The sequence below is a fragment of the Bidens hawaiensis genome, unplaced genomic scaffold (genome assembly GCF_021521415.1).
Source record: "Bidens hawaiensis isolate Kalapana, Puna unplaced genomic scaffold, B.hawaiensis_p1.1 tig00006092_1, whole genome shotgun sequence".
Lineage (NCBI taxonomy): Eukaryota > Viridiplantae > Streptophyta > Magnoliopsida > Asterales > Asteraceae > Bidens > Bidens hawaiensis.
This window is the reverse complement of record NW_027491406.1, coordinates 1,269,053-1,277,858: the sequence shown is the minus strand read 5'-3', so window position 1 is coordinate 1,277,858 and position 8,806 is coordinate 1,269,053.

Sequence of the window (8,806 nt, the reverse complement as noted above, 5' to 3'; positions counted from 1 at the left end):
AACGAATACGTTAACGAACTTTAAAATTTACGAACGAGAATATATATATATATATATATATATATATATATATATATATGTATATGTTAAACGAGAACTTGACGGGTTTTAAAAGACTGGCTTTTGGGTGAAAATGATAAATATAAGTTTATAATTGATTTTAAGTGATTTGAATTAAAATGATTTATAAAATACATATGCTTTTGGGTGAAAATGATAAATATAAGTTTATAATTGATTTTAAGTGATTTGAATTAAAATGATTTATAAAATACATATGGTTTATAATAAGAAAAATATATGTTTTAAAAAAACAAAGATATGCAGTGACCCGGGTTCGAACCCGGTTATTCATGACCACAACACATAGACTCTACCACTAGAGCGGACTTGATTTGTGTTTTATAGCCAAAAAATATTATATATAAATAACATTAAAACTTCACCTTCTTCACTAATAAACCCTAGAATCAATTCGACAAATCCGTTCCATGTTTTCTTAATCTTTGTGTTTTGTTAGACGGCTAACAATAATTAAAAACCATATATTACTTACTAGATTTGGTGCCAGAATGATGGTGAATGACGGGTTGGCCAGAGTTGAACTTGGACGAACGATTTATAGATTTTTTAGTATATGAGTTTGATTTGATGCTTGTAACAAATTCAGTTGATGATGTAGGTTCTATTTATACTATTAATCGGAGCGTACAAGTGTTAATACTTGTTAATGCGATTTGATAATAATCTGGCGAGTTCCACGGGATTAATCGGTCATTAATGTAGTTATTATATGTTTTGAACGATAGTTAAGGGTCTTTGTCAAAGTCTATAGTCGTTACATTCGGAAATTGGATTAATTTGCATGTTTTAACGATTAAAGGAACTTGGCCGGAGCCATCAGGGTCGCCGGCGTCGAGGTGGCTAGAAAAACATTTGGGGGTGGGGGGTGGGGGTTGCTTGGTAGGTTTAATTATAATAATATATTTTAAAATCATATTTACATTTTTGGCCCCTCATGAATTAGGTTGTTTTAATAACAAAATATAAAATATATTTACAAAATGAAACTTGGATATTGAAATGTTTTATAAATGGAATAAAGGTTAGTATTCTTGTATTATTTCCAACTTATGCCCGCATAGTTTGGAACTCGTGTAGATAAAGACTTTAATTAATCGTAAATCATCGAGAATAATATGTTATTGATAAACGATGAATCAGAATACATTTAAATGACAAAACGAGTCGGTTTAATGAATACTAATACAAATACAAATACGAATAAAAATGATAAATGTAATATCAAGGAGATGCAAGATTTTCTAAAGTCGGAAGATCCCTTGTACGACTTAGAAATTCAGGCGGTGATTTTTGGGAATTTTCAAGTCAGCCTGTGGCTTGGTGTGCAAGTTAATGATTACATAATATTAAGCAACTAGGATAGTTACCCATGTTACACGCGGGTGGAAAAAATACATACAAACAAACCATAAAAATATAGAGAACATATTAAACCAACACAAAAATATTTAGCAGAAGTTTTTTTACCAAATAATTAAGCACTCATATTTCTACATAATAAGTTGATAGTTACACAAGCTTACCATACACCTAAATATAACAATCGAAGACATATACATGTTCTAATCATGTTAGCCCACCATCAAGTTCTTCAACATTCCGCCAAAGATACTCATTTTTCTTCACAACCCGAAAAACAAAACAAAAAAACGTAACAGACAAATTAAATATACAACTCAAATATTAACGTATTTCATAAAGAGTTTCATTTTAACATTAATAAAGTTGATAAATAAAACTGCAATATCTATAGGATTATATAATTCGTTCATCAATAATATATACTTGTGTGACTTAACGCTACCATTCTTCCTAAGACAATACTTACATAATATAAAGAGCTTTGCATATCTATGATATGTGTTAAATTTAACACAAATTGCCTAAAGTAAATAAATAGATGTTGTAAATAGCATATCATCTATATCATCTACATTGTTTTAAAAATAAAAATAACTATAATAACTTAAGTTAAATATAGAATTAATACTATACCATCAAAACACATAATTATAAACTTACAAAAATGAGAAACAAAATTTACAATACCATATGTATTTTAGGTGTACTCTTATGTATTAAAACTAAACTAATAACACAATTTTCTACAAAACTAAACATTATAAACTGAGAGTCATAAATAATTTAACTAATTAATTGAAAGTGTGTTACCTTATGCTTCATCTTCAGCATCAAAATCTTGTGGAAGATCGTCAAAATCCGATTCGTAGTTCACACATTCTAATAACCATTTAACCTTATTACTAACTTCATGTTCCAATTCAAAACGTGTTATTTCCATTCATCCATTAGCAAGCTTCAAAAGATCCAACTATCTCACCAGAACCAGGTCATCCGATTCCATAAGTAACTTAGCGTTCAAACTATTTTGTTGTCCACTATCATACTTGATAGCTGTTGGATTTTAACAAGATTATCAGAGTCATATAAACCCATCTATATGAAAAATGCAACGGATTAAATTTTTTTAAATCTTGTTATTTAGATTAATATAAAACCGATTTAATGTGTAAAAATCCAAGCCCGGATCCATATACGAAATTACATGCTTACCAAAATCAACAATCATAGGGTGTTTATGTAATACAACCTTTCAAGATGCAAGGAGGATGAAGAAGATGATGGTTGAATAACTAGCCTTCAAAAGAGAAGTGCCTCAAGCTTGCATACCCCCAAGCCAACAACAAACACCTTGTCTTGCTAGGATTTAATAACACTTGCACATAAAAACTTCTTCCTTGAGTTTCTTTTTCTTGGTCGAATTCTAGAGAGGAGAGAGAGAGATAGGAGAGAGAAAGAGAGAGAGAGAGAGAGAGAGTAATATTGCATGTAATGTGTATGATTGGGTCTTGTGTTTTGTCCCAAGAAAGATATAAAGTGAAAATTAATTTAAACAAAAGGGTGAAAATCCCCCCCCCCCCCAAAAAAAAAAAAAATGGTTGGTCCTACAAGAAAATATTTTCTCTTTATTTCCTGGCAACATACTAATACTCCATGTATTAGTCACATGACTAATACTCCATTTACTATTCACAGATCTATTGAAACTTTGTGACCTGTAACACTTTTAACATGGCATAAGTTTCATGCAATATATCATAACCATTAACATATATATATATATATATATATATATATATATATATATATATATATATATATATTATTTAACCAACTTAAATAATATCATAAGAGAATCTCTCTAAACAAATTATCCATATAATTTATTGATTCCTCAAGTGCAAATATTTAGAAACCCATTTTCTAAATATCATAAGTGTCAATATTTATTTATTAGATCATATCTATAATAAATATCATGGTGTTTGTTTAGCTTGTTATTGGGTATGACCTGACTTGGATCATAACGTACTAGCCACATAAATTACAATATGTGTCTTCAGCAGACCGGTTCCAAGAATCTCCCACTTGCACAAGATACATAGAATATTGATTCAAGTAGCAAATACCGCCTAACAATGGTTTACTACCCCTAGTACGTATGACGAAGTGCCATTCAATAACATCATCTCCTTCAAGTCCCTTACTTGAAATGATTTAGGTGAATCTATCATTTATCCTTTTGCAACAGATGTCATATCAAATCCAAAGACACAGAGTGATCATTCTTTGTTGATTCAACTTATCAGGCCTTAGACATCTTACTCTCAACGAATAAGAGGGAAAAATCCCCTGTTGACTACATCTATCTCTCACAATCACCTCGTACCATACCTAATCTTAGCCTTATGTACTGTTGAGGAAACGTCATAGAGCCACGATCTAGTCGCAAATACGATACATCAACACGATATCAATACTTTAAATACTTAATTTATTGATAGATATGGATGAATACATTATGGTGTAGAAATAACTTATGGAGAGGAAAATAACTTAGATCTAGGATCTCTCACATCTCTCATATGTGTGATATATATACAAATGAGCATGGATTAGCCTATTTATAAGCAGTATGCCCCAATTCGTTAAGTTAAGCCTAATTCGTTATATCTTCATAACGAATTAGACTCCATTCGTTATGATTCCATAACGAATGGTAATAACTTAACAAGCTAGCCCTCATTCGTTATGCTTCCATAACGAATGGGCTTATACCTTAACGAAATAGTCTAGTTAACTAACGAATGGACCTCATTCGCTATACAATCCATAGAGAATGGGCCATTTTACATTAAATAAACATACTAGACTATCAATAACTTATTCGTTTGCTACGGACACCAAAACCGTGCATTAATAGACACCCCCTTTTCCGTAGATATCGAATACTTTAACTGCAAATCACCAGTCACAAAACCATGCACTAACAACCGTCATGTTTCTAAGCAACGAAGAACTAAGTCAAAGCATAATATTTGATGAATATCAAGACCCAATATGTATCTCAGGCCGGAGAATAATATGATATTCACCTTTACTCAAATTTACTTATGACCACCAATCACAAGGATTCCATGTAGTAACATTTAACGGCTAGCCAGTCCAATATTTATATCCCATAAATGTCTATGAACCTTGGCAACAAACCCTTGCTCTATATTCATACATTATGAATATCCACCAATCCAAGTTCATAATAGTCTTACCTTTATACTTGTTCCCACAAATATGAACGACTATGGACATTTAGAATAATTAACTTATTCACGGATTTAAACATGATAAAATCGAACATAACTCAAAAGTCATAATCATAAACCATAATCTAGGAATGAGTCAAAATAACAATTTTTCGATATCCAAATACAAAATAGATCAAATCCACAAAATAGATCAAATCTAATCACCAGAATATCGAATTCCTAAGGCACAAGTATGACCCTCATGCTTCGGCCATTCAAGGAGCTTTGTGAGTAGATCCGTAATGTTTTGATTGGTGTGAACTTTGCGAATACATATCTTTCCTTTTTCAAATTCATCTCTTATGTTGTTGAATCTCCGCTCAATGTGCCTTGTCTTTTGATATGCTCGGGTTTCCTTGATTTGAGCAATCGCACCCCCGTTGTCACAAAAGATCTCTAGAGGGCCCAAATGGAATGAACCACCCCTAGGTCAAAAATGATCTTTCTTATCCATGCAGATTCTGAAGCTACCAATGAGGCGGCGATGTATTCTGATTCAGCGGTGGACAATGCTACCACATCTTGTTTTGCGCTCTTCATAACGAAAACATATCCCGATTGTGATCGTATTATAATCTAGATTAGTTTGGAAACTCGCATCCGTGTATCCCTTTACAATGAGTGCCTCCTCAATAGAGCCATATATTAGAAACATATCCTTAGTCCTTTTAAGATATTTCAATAAGCTCTTAACCGCCATCCAATGGCTACTTCCCGGATTTAGTTGGTATCTACTTGTCATACTCGAAGCATATGACACATCCGGTCTAGTGCATATCATGGCATACACGATGGATCCTTTAGCCGAAGCGTATGGGATTCCTTTAATTTTCTCTTGCTCATCCTTTAAGCTTGGACATTTAGACGCACTAAATATCGTTCCTCTTTGAACAGGTACCAAACCTTTTTTAGAGTTCTCCATCTTGAACCTTTTCAAGAGTTATCAATGTATGCACTTTGGTTTAAACCTATTAACCGCCTTGATCTATCCCTATAGATATTTATTCTCAAAATATAGGCGGCTTCACCAAGATCTTTGATGGAAAAACAACTCCCAAGCCAGGATTTTACACCTTTCATGGTTGGAATGTTATTCCCAAACAATAGTATGTCATCAATACAATACTAGAATTTAATGATGCTCCTACTAGCTTTCTTATACACATAAGCTTCATCAGCGTTTTTGATGAATCCAAATTTCTTAACCTCTTCATAAAAACGGTGATTCCAATTCTAGATGCTTGTTTCAATCCATAGGTTGATTTCTTTAACTTGCATACTTTATTAGGATGTTGTGGATCGAAAAAACATTCGGGCTGAACCATATAGACATCTTCTTCAAGATGTCCGTTTAGAAAAGAGGTTTTGACATCCATTTGCCAAATCTCATAGTCATAATATGCGGCTATGGAAAATAATATCCTAACAGACTTTAGCATTGCCACATGCGAAAAGGTCTCATAATAATCAACCCCTTGAGTTTGAGTAAAACCTTTTGCTACAAGTCTTGCTTTATATGTATCCAAGTTTCCATGCATGTCAGTTTTCCTTTTGAAAACCCACTTATTTACAACCAGTTTGGAGATAAGAGGTGGTACAACCAAATCTCATTCTTGGTTATCATGCATGGATTGTATCTCAACGTTCATATCTTCAAGCCATTTGTCACAATCGAATTGTGACATTTCATCGTGGTATGTGGTGGGTTCATCCGAATCTACCACATAGCATCCATCCATGGAAAATACAGATCTTTCGGGTTGATTACTAATTCTACCAGATTTTCAAACTTTTTGTGTGTCTTGATCAACCATTTGATCATTCTCAACAACCTCTTGTTGAGTGCTACTATCAACCAAACGTGTATCGGCTTGTGGTTCTCGATCCTCCTCGAGTTCCACCGTTCTACTAGTCTCTTCCATAAGGAACTTAGTTTCCAAGAACTCGGCTTTTCAAGCAATGAAGACCTTTTGCTCGGTTGGGTTGTAGAAATAATATTGCATAGAGTCTTTGGGATATCCTACAAAGATACACTTAGTGGATCGGCTTTCAAGTTTATTTTGGGTGTTGTGCTTAACATAAGCCTCACAACACCATACCTTTAAATATGATAACGATGGAACCCTTCCATACCATATTTCAAAAGGTTTCTTATCCACTTTCTTGGTTGGTGCAATATTTAGAATACGGGCTGCCGAGAGCAATGCGAAACTCCAAAAAGATAGAGGCAACGTGCTTCTAGCCATCAGAGATCGAACCATATCCAATGGAGTTTGATTCCTCCTTTAAGACACACCATTATGTTATGGTGTACTGGGTGGAGTAAGTTGTGAGATGATCCCACATCTCTTAAGATGATTTAGAACATCATCATTAAGGTATTCACCTCCTCCATCCGAACGAAGTACTTTGATGGTTTTTTTGAGTTGATTTTCTACTTCTGTTTGGAAGACTTTGAACATTTCAAAAGCTTCATCTTTGTGTCTTGACAAGTACACATAGCCATAACGACTATAATCGTCGATAAAGGTAATGAAGTATCTTTCAACATTCCTTATCATTGCCAAAAAAGAACCACATACATCCGAATGTATGATACCTAACAAGCCTTTTGCCCTTTCGATTGTTCCACTAAAGGGTTCCTTGGTCATCATTCCTTGTATACAAGATTCACACTTATCAAATGAATCATCATTTGTTTTCAAAAGACCATTCTTTTGAAGTGTATATATGCGATCCTTGTTTACGTAACCAAGCGACAATGCCAAAGATAAGTCTTACTCAAATCCATTTTGAGTTTCTTGGTGCTTGATGGTAAAACGTGTTATCAAAGGATGTTTTATCATGAACTAATTCATAAGTTTCATTAGACGGCATTGCTTTTAAATAAAAAGACATTATTCATGAAAATACATATACCATTGTCCACAAACTTTAAATCATAACCATATTGTCTTAAAAGAGAAACAGAGATAATGTTCCTAGTCAATCTAGGAGCATACAAAATGTTTTTCAAAAAAACTTCCAAACCATTTGGAAGCTTGAAAATGTAGTCTCCTTGGGCTTCGACATCAACTTTTGCTCCGTTGCCCATGAAGAGACTTGTATCTCCTTTATTGAAATGCTTATTTCTTTTGAACTCTTTCTACAAATTGCAAATTTGAGTTCCACATCCGGTATCCAATACCCATGTATTAGAAGAAATAACATTAAGTTCAATATGGATCATGAAAGTTGTACCCGAGGTTTTCCCCGCATCCCTCTTTGCTTTTAACTGTTTGAGATAGGTTGGACAATCCCTTTTTCAATGTCCTATCTCACCACAACCAAAGCACGGGTCGTCTAAGCTAACCTTTAGCTTCTTCTCCTTTGGTTTGGTGGGTTCTGCTTTAGTCTTCCCTTTGAACTTACCCTTAACATATCCCTTACTTTTAGAAACCTTTTCTTTAGGTTCCGGGTGATGCCTCTTCACCGATTGTGTTTCTTCTATATGACATACATGAAGCGCTTGAACCCTTTTCAAAGCGTTCCACCCTAACTTGAGTAAGGAACATTCCTTAAGTTGGGTGATCATTTCATATGCCCCATGATTTTCAAAACCCTTTTGAATCTCGGGAATAATAGTTCCCAACACGAGGCAAGAAACATGCCCCGAATCCTCGATGTATGTCAACCAATTGTTATATGCATCTACATCATCAATGTTTGGTTCGTCGGGAATAGGATCGTCTAATATATATATGATTTCTTTTCTTGCTTGAGAACCATTCTCAAGTCTCGATACCAATCCATAAAATTGTTATACTTAAGACGATCCTTATCAACTATAGCTCTTAGTTATAGGTTATGCACGAGTGGGATAATTGTGTTAGGTGGATTGTAGATTGCGGCCATCTACATAATTTAACAAAGCTCAATTTTAGTATTTTCGATATCATTAAACTAATTTTTATCTTTAACACCCTTTATGTCTTTAAGACAATTAATGATTAAAATCTAGAAACCAATGTTACATTCACATAGTAGTTAGGTGAATTTTATCCTACTATTGAATT